At 43.2% G+C, this 17,237-nt stretch overlaps 1 long non-coding RNA gene across 1 annotated transcript in view; it reads right to left on the reverse strand.

The window, feature by feature from the left end:
- Positions 1-594: 594 nt before the first annotated feature.
- The window catches only part of LOC122218614, a 51,656-nt gene continuing 35,013 nt past the window's right edge, over positions 595-17,237 (reverse strand). Inside the window, exons 2-4 of the long non-coding RNA XR_006202030.1 lie at positions 7,425-7,654; positions 2,627-2,808; positions 595-720 (exon numbers count right to left, since the gene is read on the reverse strand). This is a non-coding gene — a long non-coding RNA (uncharacterized LOC122218614). The remainder of the gene's footprint in view (positions 721-2,626; positions 2,809-7,424; positions 7,655-17,237) is intronic.

A 17,237-nucleotide genomic window follows, 5' to 3' on the forward strand; every position in this document is an offset into this window, starting at 1 on the left:
TCTGGAGGTTCGCGAGTTTGAGCCCCGCATCTGGCTCTCGCTGGCAGCTCAGAGTCCGTTTCGGATCCTCTGTCCCTCCCTCTCTGCCCCTCCCCTGCTCGCGCTCTCCCCCAGATAAATAAATACTAAAAAAAAAAAAAAAAAAATTACAAAATGTAATCCTTTAAGACGTGGGGCCTGTTCTTATTTCCTCTTAAAGTATGAGAGGGAACTGAGGCACAAAGAGGTGAAGTAACCCGCCCACGGTCGCACAGACAGAGGTGCACCCACGATTCAAACCAGAGCCCCTGTGGCCGGACTGTCTTGCTATTCTGTCCCTGCGGCTTCTGTGTCCCCCACCAGAGGGGAAGATGCCAGGGCCAGAGACTGGCAGTCCCCTCCTGACTTCACCACTGCATCTTAAGTGGTGGGAACAAGGTGTCTCACACACTCTGTGCTCAGCTATTTGTTGAAGAAATGAATAAAGGGAGAAGTGTGGGGGTCCGGAACGTGTCAGAAGACGGGACTTGAGGACTAGGTCTGGGGAGTCACCAGGAGACTCACAGAGCAGATCAAAGGGAGGGAAACTTCATTCTGGATTCAGGGCTCCGTACCTAGTTACCTCGTGGTCTTCTCTAAATCCCTTACCCGACCCAGGCCTTATTTCCTTCAGCGTTGTAAATCTTGCAGTTTCTGTCAAACACTGAGCACACAGCAGGCCCCCAGGATGTGGCTGGGGCTCTGCTGGGAAGGGAGGAGGAGGGAGGAAACAGGGAGGAAGAAAGGAGAAACAGAGATTAGCTTCATCTCATTGAACCTACATAGACATAACAGTATTGTTTTAACCACTATAAATTGCTATATAAATCTTAAATGGGCTATCCCTTAACTCGAGGGTACTGTGGTCTATTTGAAAGAACATGCATTTGGAGTCAATTATTCTTAAACTTTTATTATTGCTTTGTAACCAGGGGGGTGCTGGTACATATTAAACAATCCGCTCTTGGGGGAGGAGTCGGGGCTGATTCGTGGGAATCCCTGATCTACGTGCTCATGAATAGTTCCACTGTGGCTGACTTCAAGCGACCAATACGGCATTTCTGAATGGGGAGTGGGCTCTTACAAGCTGGTATGAGCTGGTTCCAGTGCACCACGGTACCTCCTGAAATGTGACCCTGCAGGAACAGTCTCCCGGAAATTCAATTTCATGCCCATCAAATGGTGTATCTGTCTGTGTCTCCCAGTCTGGGGCTGCCGGGCATATTAAATGTGACAATTCGGGGAAATACTGAGCACAGTGCCTGGCACGCAACAGTGAACGATGAATTTTGGCCCCTTCCTTTGAAAGATCAGTCAAGATTAACAACCCCAAAAGCTTCCTCAAGGTTGTGTTGGTAGAGAGAACCGGGAAGAGAATCCAGGTCTCTTAGGAGAAACAATTTTTACCTTATTTTTCTACTTTCTTTTTCATTCTGTCTATAATGATCTTATCTAAACATTTTTCCTTGGCTCTCATTTCCTCTGACTAGAGCTAGACAGTCAATTGCAGAAAGGATAAAATAAATGAGAAGTAATAACTATGACCTTGGTACCACATTTACTTTATAAATAAGATGAATCTTTCAGAACGTTTGGTCTGATGACATGACATAACTGGGGCCCTAAAGCTGAATTTATAAAATCTTAAATATACGGATTTAAGGTTTTAAGAAAAAGTGGCAACCCCCTGGACTTATTACAGAAGTTGCTAAACAATTGACAAAGATACCCAGAGAGGTACAGGTGTATATATGTGTGTATATATGCATATATGCATATATGCATATATATATATATATATATATACACATATATATTCACATTTTCCATAAATATGTATGTGTTCATGTATTCATTTTTTATTCATAAATTCATAGGTAATTTGGAACAAGAGTACCTAGAAATAATTAGTTTATTGATTTGCCTTCTTATTCATGCATTTTTATTCCCATAATTATTCATGCATCCAATCTTTGTGGAACATTTGCTATGTGCCAGACATTGGGCTTGGCAAGAGGGCATACCAAAATCAGTTCTAGGAGTTTCCTGCACTGTAGGAATTGCACTGAGTTAACTTTCTAGGGGTTTCCTGCACTGAGTTAACCGATTCCTAGGTAGATAGACATAGATAGAGTCAATTACAATGCAAAGAAAGGTCAGAACACTAAGATAAAAATAAAAATGGCGGAGGCACGAAGCTCACATCTTCAATTTTGTCAAGTAATGATTTGGCAGGAAAGGGGGTGGATGGGAGTTTTTCTTTTAGCTAGCTTTAACATTTTGCTTATATACCTATATTGAAGGATGGAAACAAAACGTAGACTCCAAATAATTCAACATAGGGTTGTCTCAGGATTGTCATGGGATTGTGTCTTTGAGATCCCATCATGGGGCAGTCCTGTTATCCAAGACTCCTGCCTTCTCAGGTTCAAGGTCTGCGGGAGCCTATGCTGTAATACACATAGGGGCCTGTAGATGGCAGACTTCACTCATTGTTCCGATGCAATTCACCAACACCTGTTGGATGTGTGGTTAAACTTGACGCCAGGGCAGTCTAAACCTTTCCCCTAGAGCAGCTCCACAAATGTAAAGCTTCGTATTTCTTTACCTGGTCCACCTTAAAACCTCGTGTTGTGACACATTTTTCATGTCAGAGATTTTTAATGTTCCTTGGCGTTTCCATTTCTTTATTTTCTTTCTTTCTTTTTTTTTTTTTTTTTTTTTTTTGGTACAGCTCATAAATGACTGTGTAGGCAGGGCTTCAACTTGAAAGACTTCTGATCTTCAGATCTAAATAAGAAATTATTTAAGAAAAAAGTCAATACAGTGGAAAAATCAGGTAAATTAAAAATACAGGCCACTAACCCTGAATATAAACATGCCTGCTAAGCATAGACTCTCTTTGCAACACCCCACACCTGTTTCTTCTCTGGGATTCTGGCCCTCTGTTAACACCTTGGCCCAAGGGCTAGAATTGTTTCACCAAAGCAAACATTTATGGACTTCCTTCTATTTGCAGAATACTGCATTCGGTGATAAGAAAATATACAGCTGAATAAGCATAAAACTTGGCCTTTGAAGCTCATAATTTTGGGGAGGAAACTAATAATGCTGTAACTAGAACACCACAATTCAAGGAAGGCACTCTAGGTCTAGAAGGGTAGAGGATATTACACCCAATAATGATGGATGGAATATTTGTGGAAAGATGAAATTCGAATTAGCTGTGGGATTATTCACAGAAACTTCACAGGCAACCCTAAGGAGAAGGCATTACAAATATTTGAATCCGTTTGGACAAAACCCTATTTTGCAAGTTGCTTGGAGGCCAGGAATGGTCACATTGAATGGAATTGAATTTTGGATTTCTTTGTCAGCTAATCCAAAGAATCCCCAAATAAACATCTATATTATCTGCCATTTATTCTGTATCTTGAAACAATTGTTATATTTATACCACATTAAAAAATACCTATCTGGCAACTTTATAGTTTTCCGTATATGCTTATTATAAAAAATCTATAAACTTTGGGGGAAAATAATTAGGCAGTCATAAAAATAATCTGTCATCCTACCTCCCTGATAAAACTATTCCTAATATTTCAGTGCTAAATAAAACTTAATGATTAAATAAACATTCTAATAGCATGATGTCTACGTTTATTAAAAGCTACTAGCTTGAGACTGAACTTATTGGCACATAAAACCAGTCATGAGCACAGTGACATTTTCCTGCCTTGTTACAAATTATAAGCGATCGATGAAAATGATTTTCATTTTGAAACTAGAAAAACTAACTAATGTATTTCTTTTTTTCCAGTAAGGTCTCAGCTTTGGGCTTTGTCTATAAAAGATTTAAGTCCAAGCTAAGATGAGTTATTTATTGGATCGTTGCTTCTCTTTCTGAGACTCTATTTCTTTTCCGTCAAGTGATGTCATTATACCTACTCTTGTTTGTGACATTCAAAGGAAGTTGTGTACTAGACCTGGCACGTGTCAGGTGCCATGAAATGTAATTTCCCTCCTACCCTTTATGGAGAGCAGGCTCTTTTCCTCTTACCTGCTGAGGAACTCTGAGAAGGATGTAAACATCCCTGTAGTCTAGAATCTCTCGGCCTTGGTGCTGTTGACATTGGGCCAGGTAAATTTTTGTCGTGGGGACTGTAGGGATCTGCAGGATGCTTATCGGGACCCCTGCCCTCTACTCAAGACACACTAGGGGCAACTCTCTAGTTGTGGCAGCCAAAAAATATCATTAGACATAGCCAAATATCTCTGGAGGGTGCAACTCACCCCTGATTGAGAATCACTGCCCTAGTACCTTACAAGCACCTGCTTCGTTGATATAGATGGATGAGAAATGTCTCTCTCTAATACACCTGTGTTATACACCATGGCCGCACAGCTGCTACCCTGGCTGAGTGCTCTTAAATCCTCCCTTCGCAAGTTTTATGAAGCTACGGTACCTCCAACGACCCTTGACTGCATCACCTAGCTCCTGAGAAGTCCTGGACCCAACAGTTTGCGTTTTAGCATCCTTTTCCTGGATAGCTCCTGAGGTCTCTAACCCATCTATGTTGCCTTGGGTCCATTGTCTGGTTTGTCTTAGGTGGATGCTTCACCCACTGAGTCACAGTCCCCCAACTGCCCAATCTATCCAAATAACCTTCTGCCTCGGGTCACAGGTCTCCATATACTCAGTGACTGACATAGATGCTGTATGTATAAAATTCTTGGGGGAGGGGTTGTGTCATTTGAATAGGATTATGGTGGGTATCGCGATGAAACAATGGCAATGGGTATCTCCATGAAACAATAAATTAAATTAATTTAATTTAATTCAAATTAAATGGTGCTATTCATACTTGTCTTTTAATATTTTTATGTCGATTATTTTTTTCTGCCATCTTATGCTTTTGCAGAATGTACACAATTGACAGGTTTTTTTCATTTGTTTAGGTGACTTCAAGTGTATTGGGCAGTCCTGTCATGACTATAAGGAGCATCACCTGCGTGGAAGGGCATGAGGCTCTGGACAACCCCTAACCACCAATCCTCTCTCCTTCCTGATGGTGCTGTGACTTCCATGCCTAACTATATTGTTAGTTTAAAAAGTATGACCACTGAGAAACACCTCATCTCCCGCTCTTTGAAATTACAGACCCATCCCCTACCAAGAACTCCTTATTTTAGTATTTTAGACCCTATCCATTCTATTGGAGATCCCCAGATACCAAATTTAGTTCAAATAAAACTGAAGTTTTTACCATACTGTGTGTTGAGCTTCTGGACTGACCTCCAGGCAGATGCTCTGCCCTTAGCCATATCAAATTCTTTTCTCCAGGTTTTTCTAGATTTTACCTTTGTCCTTTCTCCCATGAGTTTTAGATACTAGTGTTAGTCAAGCTTTCTCAAAAAGCAGAGTCTCAGGCAAAAGCTTGCATTGCATAGTTTATTTCGGGAAGCAGTCCCAAGGAAAAGGATAGGGCATTAGGAAAATGAAGCAAGCAAGGAAGGAAGGAAAGAATACTTTAGAGTTTGTTGTTGGGATGGTCACAGTATGGATCTCTTAGGCTAAATTCTGTTGGGAAACCTTTGATCCATGTGTCATGATCCCCCAACTTGTCCACCTGGGGGACAGGAAAAGGTTGTATTTAACCATTGGCTTCAATATCCCATTGGTCAGGAATTGGATCCACGGAGTATTAACTCCATTATAATTCCAGGCTCGTCCATGTGTCAAAAATGGCTTATCTAATTGTTACAAGGAATTCATGTGACAGCATGAGATGTTTAGTGCAACAGAGGGAAGTGGTTTAAGAATCTGTTCACTTGCAAACCATGATCATAGCAATGGCTGTGATAAAAATGCGAACGGAGGAGATAGGATACAAAACTACCTAACATGTGTGTTGTGTCCATGTTGCTCAAGGTGATGAGGTCATGGACCCTGGATTAAAATCTGCTCTATATTATCAGTACCAGGACTCTCTTATTCCCAGGCAACAAGAGGGAGGATGCGCTTTCATCTGATAAGCATTAACTAGTGAAAGTGTATTATCCAGATAAAGCCAGCCAGAAGAAAGATAAAATCTCAAGAGAGCTTCAAATGGGCATGTTTTTATACAAGGCTCAAATCGATAATAATAAGCCCCTTGACTCCACGTTGGCCTTTCATTCTTCTCCCAATTTAAGCCTTCTTCCAATTCAGCATGGTCACTAACCCTATCGTATACGGTAGCGTTCTCAAAGAGAAAGGCCTTATCAGTTTGCTACCGTTATCTTCACCCTTTGTCCTGGAAACTTTCATATCATTTCTAATCTTTGTAGAATCTGGACGCTTTGATGGGTCCTGCTGATGCATCCAGATGTAAACCATCATTATATGGATCCCATGTATGAAGTAGGACTGAACATTAATCAATCATTAGGCATCTGTGATTTCAGCACTTCCCCCTTTGAAGTCTCTAATAAACGTCCGCATTTAATATTCACTACCCACTTTGTGTTTAAACCTGTGGAAGAATATTGTCTCAAATGATTTTGTGTTAAAATTCTCCATTGCCAGTGTTTACACATGCGTGTGTGCACGCGCTTGTGTGTCCGTGTGTGTGCGTGTGTGCGCGCGTGCGCGCACGCATGCATGGGCAGGTGATGGAGGGAACGTAGAAGTTACAAGACCTGGGGTGTTATGAATTAAAGGAGGAAGGATCTTCTTAAGTTGGGTCCCTAGTAGCAGGGTGTGAGACAAAGATTTGAATGCAAGTGGTGTATTGGGTGATCCCAATTTGGCGTCCCAATTTGGGTGATCCCAGGAAACACTGGTAGGCAACAGGGAAATAAGACAGAAAAAGCCAAGAAAGCTGTGTTATTCCACATCTCTGAGAAGCAGGCACCAAGGCAGGGTCACACGTATATGGATTTCATTGGGGGAAAGTGTCTATGTTAAGAGAAAATGGGAAGGGACTAGGAGAAGCCTGGAGAATGGTCAGATTTCAGTGGAAGTTGGAAGGAGACGGGGAAGAAGGAACGTCGGGCAGAAGCATCTTAGACCTCTTAGAAAAGTTTGGTAAGGCCTGTGGGGAGCCCTTGAGTCCTGGAAGCTAGCAGAGAAATATCGCACGTGCCTCAGGGTCCCCGTCTCTCAGTCAGTGGCTGAGAGCAGTTCTTGGGAAGCGTGGTCTTGGTGCAAATGCAGTGATGGATGTAAGAACAAAGCCGCTGGGTCTCTCAGTCCGCTGCTTCCCCGTAGTCAGAGATCTGACAGGTGTATTCTCCAAACCATCACAGAAGCCAATTCCAGGTGCAGGTGCTGCGAAAGAGTGTGTCACTGACATAGGCACTGGGGCTCGGTCTTGCTCATGACCTCTGATGCCTGGGGAGAACAGATCCAAAAGTTGGCCTACCTGAGAGACGAGGAAGCTGAGATCCTTAGCCACTTGGTACCATGTGGCATCACTTGAGGGCTGCTCCCAGGATCACCAGCCACCTGGCGCCTCTCACTTGTCCCCCGCTCAGCCAGAGAAAGCCCCCAGGCAGAGAAGCACAGATGCTCGAGCGGGAGGCCATTGGCACACACAGAATGGAAAGTACCAAGGGGCTATGGCGGAACACCAGCAGAATCCGTTACAGTGAGCTGAGGAAAAAAGGAAAGCGGATTCTCCTGAATGCTAATTATTTGTTCTTCAGCCTCTCTAGGTTTCCCCGGCTTTGAGGGTAGTCAAGTAGCATTTTCTTTCTGTTTATGATTTCCCTCTGAGACTATCATTGCTTTAGGCAAATGTATTCATGTGAAGAATCATTTTTCTCCATGTCTGAGCCTGCAATAAATGTCAACCCTTTTTTTGGCAACCGCGGCTAATGCTGCAGACCTACCATTACCGAAATTGAAATTACATATGTTAGGACCCCAGATCAATTTATTTCAAGGGACATCCAAGATCACTCTGGACAGGCAATGAAATCTCTCCACCTCTGTGGCTCTGAGCCTCTCTCTGGGAAATGAAGATGGGATTGTTTTTTTTCTTTTTTCTTTTTTTTTTTTTTTAAACTTGCTTTTCTTTTTCTTCTCCGTTCTGGAATGAAACACAAAATGTGAATAAATTGTTAGCCCCCTTAATTCCCCTCCGATCTGGCATCCTCTCTAAAATACTGAGTAAAAGCAGGCACTCAAGAAGCAAAGTTGAAGGTCTTTAAAGTTTGCTCAGTGAAACCTCTAAGGTGTTTGATACATAACCCTTACATTTACCTATGAATCATAGGCTGTTGGAGAAGAAACTAAGGAAGTATCACGGCCAGGCTTCATTTTACAGGTAAGAAAAATGAGCAACAGAGAAGGAAATGACTTGGCCAAAGATGTACATCAAGGTAGCAGCAGAGCTAAGCCCAGAATGAAGGTTGCCTGAAACCCAGTCTAATATTTTCCAGGAGAACTTAATAATTACACACGTAGTACTGATAAAGTAATAAGAAATGGTACTTATGTTTTAAGTTCTCGTATAAAGAATTTCTGTGCATTGTCTCATATATGGAGAACTTTAATGGTAGAATGGGCCATTGAGGAGGCATGGCTGGTATCTGGTTAAGACGAGGGGGTCTCTGGAATCAGAACACTTGGGTTCAAATTGTAGTTCCAGCGCATCCTACTGCTGAACCCGAGTGATTCCTCAAAGCCATCTTGCTCTTGGTGAGTCAGAGCACCGATCTCAATATCCTTCAAAGGATCGCATGAGCTTACACAACCGCATTCCCAGGTGGTGTCTAGGCCACTCCAAGTACTCATAGCCGTGAGCTATTAAAATGCCACCACGGGGCACCTGGGTGACTCAGTCGGTTCAGCGCCCGACTTCGGCTCCGGTCATGATCTCTTGGTTCGTGAGTTCGAGCCCCGCTTTGGGCTCTGTGCTGACAGCTCAGAGCCTGGAGCCTACTTTGGATTCTGTGTCTCCCCATCTCTCGACCCCTCCCATGCTCATGCTCTGTCTCTCTCTCTCTCTCTCAACAATAAATACACGTTAAAAAAATTTAAAATGCCACCTCGACAATAGCTCTTTAAGGTAGACGTTATCAGTCTCATTATACCAAGAAGGAAACAGAAACTTACCAACGTGCTTCAGCAGCAGGTGGAAGAAAGAGCTCGCTTCGCACTCTGGTGCTGGACCTACAGCCTTAACAACTGAGTTTTACCACCTGCTTCTCTTTTTAATGGCGGATACCCAGGCAATGACGCTATAGTCATGTAACTTCAGATGTGTTTCTCATCCCACTTGGCAAATCACATCCCTCTGCTTGGATGCAATCTCTCTCTCACCCTGGGTCTTAATGATTTTCCTTAAGATTTCCAGTGCTCTTCTCATCCCATCCTCCTGCATTGGATTGCTCATGGTCATAAGCCAAAGACAGTATTACTCATACTTAGAAAAAAAAAGTCATGTGCAATTCCTCAAATTTCAATCTAATGACGTGAATCCTTATCAACCATATTTAAGGCAGATTTTTGGGGGCCTTTTTACATGCTCTATGAAATGGTTGCTACTCGTTTCTCCTTTGCATCTTGATTTGTATAGTATAGTTCACACCTCTGGAGGTCTCTTACTGCCCCTGGATTTTGCTCCTGCCTTTAAAAAGCTCAGAACTTAAGAGAAAAGTATTTATCGGAAGCATATGTACATTATCTATAATGGGGCAAATATCCAGTTGAGTAGGACAAGCTACAGGCTATAAAATGGAGTAACAAAAAACGTAATTTGTAGTGTGAGTTTTAAATATTAGAGCTACAAATTGTAGAATATCACTGCTGTGCCTGAACCAAAATATACAACTGTGCTAAGAACTTGGAACAGAGGAAAGTTAAGCTGTTAAGACATTATACAAAAGATAGAGCAAGGCAGGCAGAATTATCTGAAGGAGAACACAGTTCCTAGGATGGCTAGACATCAGAGCACCGGTTTTGAATAGGTTAATAGCCTTAGAAAATCATGTGTCAATAAGAATGGGGTTGGGCATGCCTGTTAAGAGAAGGAGCTGGGAGTTTATACTAACAGTGTCCAATCATTTGGACACGTTGGTACAATTTTTCTTTCTTTTGGGATTCTTCCTACAGTCCTCACTTGTATGCTTACCGAAGGGCATCAAGGAGATCCTGCGTTGGTGACAAAGACTTTGGTGAGTTTCCCTTCTATTACAAGAATTCCTCATGGCCACCTGGTAACAGTTTCTGGTTGTGATTTGGGGTCCCATGTTTATTGGCTTCAGAGAAAGAGAAGACTTGGGAAAAATCTGAACATCTCTGGCTCACAAGATGACTATATTATTGTTGTGTATGGATAAAATGACACTTTGGGGACACATCAGTTTTGTATTTGTTTACTTAGTGACTCATTTTTTCAGTGACTTGTCATTACTGGGTGCCAGTGAAACAGTGTCTGCTCCCTTAAGTGGAGCCAGACCCAGTGAGTATCTCTCTTAGAATCTACTTCACCATTACCAGGTTCATACCCGTCTTTTAGTGATAGCCACCCTTTAAAGGCCAAACTCATTACTTTACAAATGGTACCAGTGTCTCTTTCAGGGAAGCAACGGATTGTGTTAGGCAAATACCATGACGGTTCCATCGGGGTTGATGTGGGAGGGTTGAGAGCATGGTATAGAGAAAAAGAAATGAACAGAAATTTAAGATGGAGGGAGGTAAAAACAGGTAGGAGACAGAAAGGAGGGACAGAAAACTGAAGGGCCTTCATTAATATGGAAGAAAGCTGATTCCCTGTCATCACACGTGGCCAATGCAATTTTTCCATTCCAGGATACATTAGAAGTTTTGTCAGTTTTCTGGGAAAAAGGAAGCCTCACGTAGATTGATAGCTATGTTATTGCTATTGCTGTTGCTGGACTTAAGAGAAGAGCTACAGGTCAGGTCTATGTTGACATGTGTCTGAATAGAGACATCATCTATGAGGTGGTCCACAAACTGAATTAATTCAGAGGAGACAGCAACCAAGAATCAGAAAAGAAAATGTAGGTTACCTTCACCCCCCTCACCCCGCCCTCCAGGTGCAGAATCGAGAAGGCTGATTTCTCTGTTGATTCTGAATCTGAAAGCATGGGACATTTCTGCTGACATTTGTGTGTCATCGTGAACTAATTGCTTAGTTGTTATCACAGGGATTAATCAAAAGGGGGGATCATTGTATATTGGGGCAATCAGAGATCATTTCATAGATGGTGCAGCAGCCAAGTGGAATTTTGAGGCACAAGCCACATTTTGATAGGCAAATAAGTGTTAAATAGAGGATGTTAACTAGTGGTTAAATCCACTAGTTAAACTAGTGGTTAACTAGGGGAGGTGGGAAGATGAACTGTGTAGAAAGGGGGTTCTGAGCATCTGTGAAAGTAAAAGTCATGTGTCGTAGTTGTTGAGCAGAGCGTCTCGTTGGAGCCTAGGGATGTATGTCACGTTTATAACGCCCTATCCGCTGATATACTAACCACGCAAGCACATAACAACCAGAGGTCCTGGGGCCATGTCATCTTTGAGAAGTCATTCATAAGGCCTTAAATAGAGCCTGTGAGTCACTGGGGGAACTATAAAAGCAGAAGCCAGGTAGTGCATCGAAGTCAGGGACCAGGACAAAGCAACCATGCGTCCCTCTTGGGCTCATTTTGAAGTACCAATGGAAGATGAGCCAATGTTACTGATGCCACGGACCATGGCTCCCAGCCCACCTCTGATCTGAGTGACGTCCTGTTGGACAGTTCCATGTACTTTGACTGCATTGCACCCCAAAGAGACACAGTGACGTTCTACTTTCTGCTGCAGAGATCTCTTCTTACTGAAGGCTATTTAGCTCCTGTACCTGGTGCAGCGCATAAAGGTAGGTGAACGAATGCCTTCCAGGAACCCCCCACTATTGAGGAATGGAAGATTAGAAGTAGATGTCCCTGCTTCCAGCTTTGGACACAATGCTGACACTCTTTCTGATAGGTTGTTAAAGAAAGTGCCCATAAGCACTGAGGCCCATTTGTTCACAACAGTGATCTGCTTTATAATGTACCTTCCTCTGCTTGACCCACTGTCCCCATTCCTTCACTCCTGTTTTCAGGGCTATCTCCCAAAGAAGCCTGCTTCCAAGTTCTTCTCTAAGACTTTGTAGTATGAAATCTTTCCATTGGAAAACCATTTGAGAGGACTATGTGTTCTTGAGATACAAGCAGGAGAAGGCCAGAATATTCTGTATCCTAACCGGGTCACGGTACTTAAGGAAAGGATTCATCCTTGTAGGAGTCAGGGGCAACGGGGGTGTAGGAATAATTGGGAACCAGCAAATATTCTAGATCCCTAGACTAAGAATTTGAACATTTAAACCATGGAGAACTGCTAAAATTTGGGGGGGGGGGCTCAGATGTTCCAGGATAAAATCAAGGTTTTAGAGGGAAGATTATATGCCTAGAGTACAGAGATGAATTTAGAAAGACTCAGGCAAGAGACAGCCAGACCTCGGATGTGTTAATCAAAAACAGATAATACTTTCATTTTTTTCCCCCTGCAGTTTAAATTTTATAAAACTTTTAGGTATTTACATTTGTAGTCTCAGGCCAAATGATAGGTTTTCCATGAACAAAGAGAACTGCCTTTCCCGGGTGTATATATTATACGCGAGTATCCTTGTAATTCTCTTACTGACACCACAAATTTTCAATAAGCCCTTGACTACTGGGCTTCAAGATCTAGTGGCTGATTTGAGGAGAAGGCATTGAAAAACCTGTTCAGATCCTCCTGGCACAGTACAAACCAGCTGCACTAGGTTTTTTGATGAAAAGTGAAGACCAGCCTCTTCTTTGGAGCATTTGCCTCCACAGGCTGAAACACATGAAAATGGGAAATGTTTTATTTTAGAATGACTGAATACAAGATCAATATTTATCATGGAGGTTGCTGATATCCCATTAAGAAAAGTTCAAGTGCAATTTGGAGAGATGCTTTTGGTGGACTTGCAAGGGAAATGGGCTTTCCATTGAATTCAGAAGGCAGTTTGTAATGAAATTCAAAATTGAGTGAAATTGGTCCAATCTAAACACCCAGAAAAGAAATTTAAGTCTCTTTAGAAGACCTCAGTCCAATTTCAAATCAATGGGAGCCGATATATTATCTGAGGCATATAATGAAAGCCAAATTTCCACCCGGCTCCAACATGCCTATGCCATTGGCATTTTTGAGTGTTAGCAGAAAATACAAGCAAAGGCAAAGAAATATCTATAAAGGCAGGAACAAACATCACCAGAATTTGGTTTGGATGATTTTTAATGTTTTTCAACCTCCTCGGCCTGGCATTCAAAGCCCCCCATGTGTTATCTTTAGCGTATGTTTGTAACCTTGGGTAACAGGATTTTAAAACAGGGGTCAAGAGAGAGCGTTTCCTTAAAGAAACTCAGTTCTAGGGAATTTTCCCTCCCCCCCCGCCCCCCGTGGGGACAATGGGAATTATGCTTTTCTCTTACTTCAAGTCAAATGAACAAGGATTTCAAAAGACATTTGGCAAAACTAAAATCTGGGGACTACAGTAGCCTGATGTGTATTTCATACACTTCAGCAATCTATACGTGACAGGTGGTGACTGTGGTCCAAAGAGACACAGCAGGGCATGAGAAAGATCTGGTTGTAGAAAAAGCTAATTATGCTTCCACTCACAGCATGGGGACAAGAAGCATACATTCCCCAAGTGAGTCACCAGGACTCTACTCCTTTCACTTTTGGGTTTCTTGTGGCACATAGGCATCTTATTGGGGACACTGCACCATATATAGGTCTTTGATTCAAAGTGGTGACATATGAAAAGCGGATCTTGTAATCACAGGTCCACACAAAGATGCCTTTGAGGCCTTGCAAAAAGGGAAGGGAACTCATGACCATACCCACAACGCATGTGGATTCACGTATTCATAGGTCTATTCTTGTCAGAATGAATTGCTTATATTTCCAGGTTGGAAGACATTCGATGCGGTCACTTTCCATCAAGTGATCACTTGATCTCCTTAAGTAACGGTGCCCCTTTGGGTCCAAGAGTTGAGCTCTGTCGCCGGCAGGTTGAACTGTGGCGGTGGCAGAGGGGAGGTCGGTTTTGGCTAGTGGGGCCTCACGAATCTCCTCCATCTGTATCAGCACAGCCAGTGCCCTTATTGTAATGCTGTTAGGAGGTGGCCGAGGCATTGTTTCTCCTTGATTGGTGAGCACACCTTTCGTGATAAATGTGCACTAGTGGAAATCAACATAAAATTGACGGACGCCCTTCTTGATCTCCTTGCCTGCCCTCCTCCCCTTAGCCCAGACCTCCTTGTTACTCATCTTCCAGTCTTTCTCCTTTCACATTTCTTCTGGCCGGCCAGGCCATTTCATTTGCCACTGCCCAAGTTTCACATAGAAGCTGACCTCAGGGAACTTCTCGTTCAACACAGAGTGAATAATCCAATCTCTACCCATTGGGAGAGACTTGCCTTGCAATGATCTACCAAGACCATCCACAAGTGGGCTGTAGTTCAGGTGAAATCTGCTACAAGCTTATACTCATATACTGAGCCTTGAGGTATCTGATCATTCAGATTTATACCCACCTCGCTTCACTCGGTCACAAGATGCATGCTGCTTTAGGGAGGACATGACCTTAGATGAGACAGTTCTCTACAGACAGACTCTGATGGAAATAACAGCAGGAGACTGTTTCTTGACCGTAGCCTCCTGACTGGGCAATAAATCCTTCATGAAGGTGGCTCTGAACAGTGAATCTCTATGTCTGCCATTGTTCACCCCTGTGTACTTCCGATGAATTTACCCATATACAGTCAAAACAGTTTCTGCAGGATTCTGGTGGAGCTTTATTTTTTTATTTTTATTTTTATTTTTTACATTTATTTATTTTTGAGAGACAGAGAGAGACAGAGCACGAGCAGGGGAGGGGCAGAGAGAGAAGGAGGCGCAGAATCCGAAGCAGGCTCCAGGCTCTGAGCTGTCAGCACAGAGCCTGAGGGCAGGACTCGAACCCATGAACCGTGAGATCGTGACCTGAGCCGAAGTCAGATGCTTAGCCGACTGAGCCACCCTAGTGCCCCCTGGCGGAACTCTATTCTTGAGGGGAGCTTGTAACATGAAAGACAGAAGGATAAACGATGTTCATCCAGCTGTTGTTGGTCTCAAGGCTGCAACTGGTGTAATCACCTCTCTGCTGCATTGTCCATTCTAGATTCCTCTTCCCCTTGGCTACTCTTGCTGCTGGCCTTGTTAGATAGCTTGCAGACCCAGATCCTCATCTTTGAGGGACCTGACCCTCTGGTCATGATGTCTTTCTCAGTCAGAGGTTGCCCTGCCTATCCTTTTACCATTAAAACTGGGGAAGGGATACCAAAAGGCACCCAGGTGGGTCACCAGGATTCCACATGGGATCCTTCCTCCTTGCACCAGAGCAGGGCCCAGACCAGAAGCTGTATCCTTTACTCATTGCCTGGCACATACTCACAAATATCTGTGCAATGAGTAAAGATCTTCATGGACTTATTAATACTGGTGCCATCACCTGTTATTCACTCCCACTCCCCATCTCCAGTAATTGAACTAATTATTTACGGCTAAATGTACACCTCAGGAGTGTCTTCGCCAACCAGAGTGTAAGAGACAGCATAATATCAACTGGCACTTGGCGGAGTTTTCCGCTGGTTCCCGAAACCTCTGTGTTCTCATCCCCCCTGTATTTTCCAATCAATTTGTGCAAAAACGTTGCTCAGTCAATTGCCTTTACTTGCATGCCATGACTTACTAAGACGAAACTTCTGCTTGTAAAACTATCTGAGACTATTTCATTGAGGACTTTCAGAAAGGCTAGCAGGAGCTACAACTGTGTTCAATTGGCCCATTAAACACTACACAGTCACTCTTTTATTATCTCATTGATTAGATTTTGGGATTAAAGACAATACATACAATATAATCTCTTCTCTCGTGGTGTACGGCTTCTGCAAGAGGCTGCAATAAATGCTCTGCAGACGGTGCGTAAGGTTCGGAGGGGACCCTAAAGGGTTTCTTATAAACTAAGCCCAAGGCAGCTAAGGAGCTCAGCGGTTAAGGAAAGACGCATTCACAGAGGGGGACTGACCTGATCTGGGGATGGAGACCCATTTGAGAAGAAGATCCCAGGCAGAGTGAGGGCACAGAAGCCTTTAGAAGGAGGCAGCACAGGACCACCAGGGGACCCTGGATAGTTTGGTGTTGTGTGTGCAGGAAAACAGCACAGACCATGAAACGCATTCAGTGACACTCTGAACAATTGTGGATTACAGTGTAAGTGGCAATAACCCTTAAAGGCTTTTATTTTTAAAAAAAATTTAACATTTATTTATTTTTGAGAGAGAGAATGAGACAGAGCATGAGTGGGGGAGGGCAGAGAGGGGCGGGGGGGACACAGAATCTGAAGCTGGCTCCAGGCTCTGAGCTGTCAGCCCAGAACCTGAGGCTGGGCTCGAACTCACCGACCCTGAGGTCATGACCTGAGCCAAAGTTGGCTCCTCTAAATGACTGAGCCACCCAGGCAGCCCGAAGGTTTTTTTATTTTAGATATATCATTTTAGTGAAAATACAGAAGGTAAGCTGGAATGGAAGGTGATGGAAGGCAGGAGACACAGAGGGAAAAGACTTAAGTAAGACTGAGCATTCTTCTATTGAACTTCTGTGACTATTTCAGGTACTGACAACAGAAAGAAGGCATACTTTCTTGGTCCTCTACCAAGAAAGAGATGAACCAGTTCTGCCCATGGGAGGTACCAACGTGTATGAAATATCTACCCTGGGAGGCACCATGCCTGATATTACATAGATGGTAACATCTCTAACTCTTTCACCAATGCTTTGAAAAAAAATACCATTAGCCCCATTTTACAGAAGAGGAAGATGAGACTGGATTTGGAAGTCAGTCATATGTGGGTCTGAAACTCGCTTCTGTTATACCGCAAGTGTGCCATTAGAGGGAAAGTACTTGAAGACTGTGATCTTTTTTTTTTTTTAATGTTTTTATTTATTTTTGAAGGACAGAGAGACTGAGCGTGAGCAGGGGAGGAGCAGAGAGAGAGAGGGAGACACAGAATTTGAAGCAGGCTCCAGGCTCCGAGCGGGCACCCGGGCGGCTCAGTCGGTTAAGCATCTGACTTCGGCTTGGGCCACGATCTCACGGGTCATGAGTTCC

The sequence above is a fragment of the Panthera leo genome, chromosome B1 (genome assembly GCF_018350215.1).
Source record: "Panthera leo isolate Ple1 chromosome B1, P.leo_Ple1_pat1.1, whole genome shotgun sequence".
Taxonomy (NCBI): Eukaryota; Metazoa; Chordata; class Mammalia; order Carnivora; family Felidae; genus Panthera; species Panthera leo.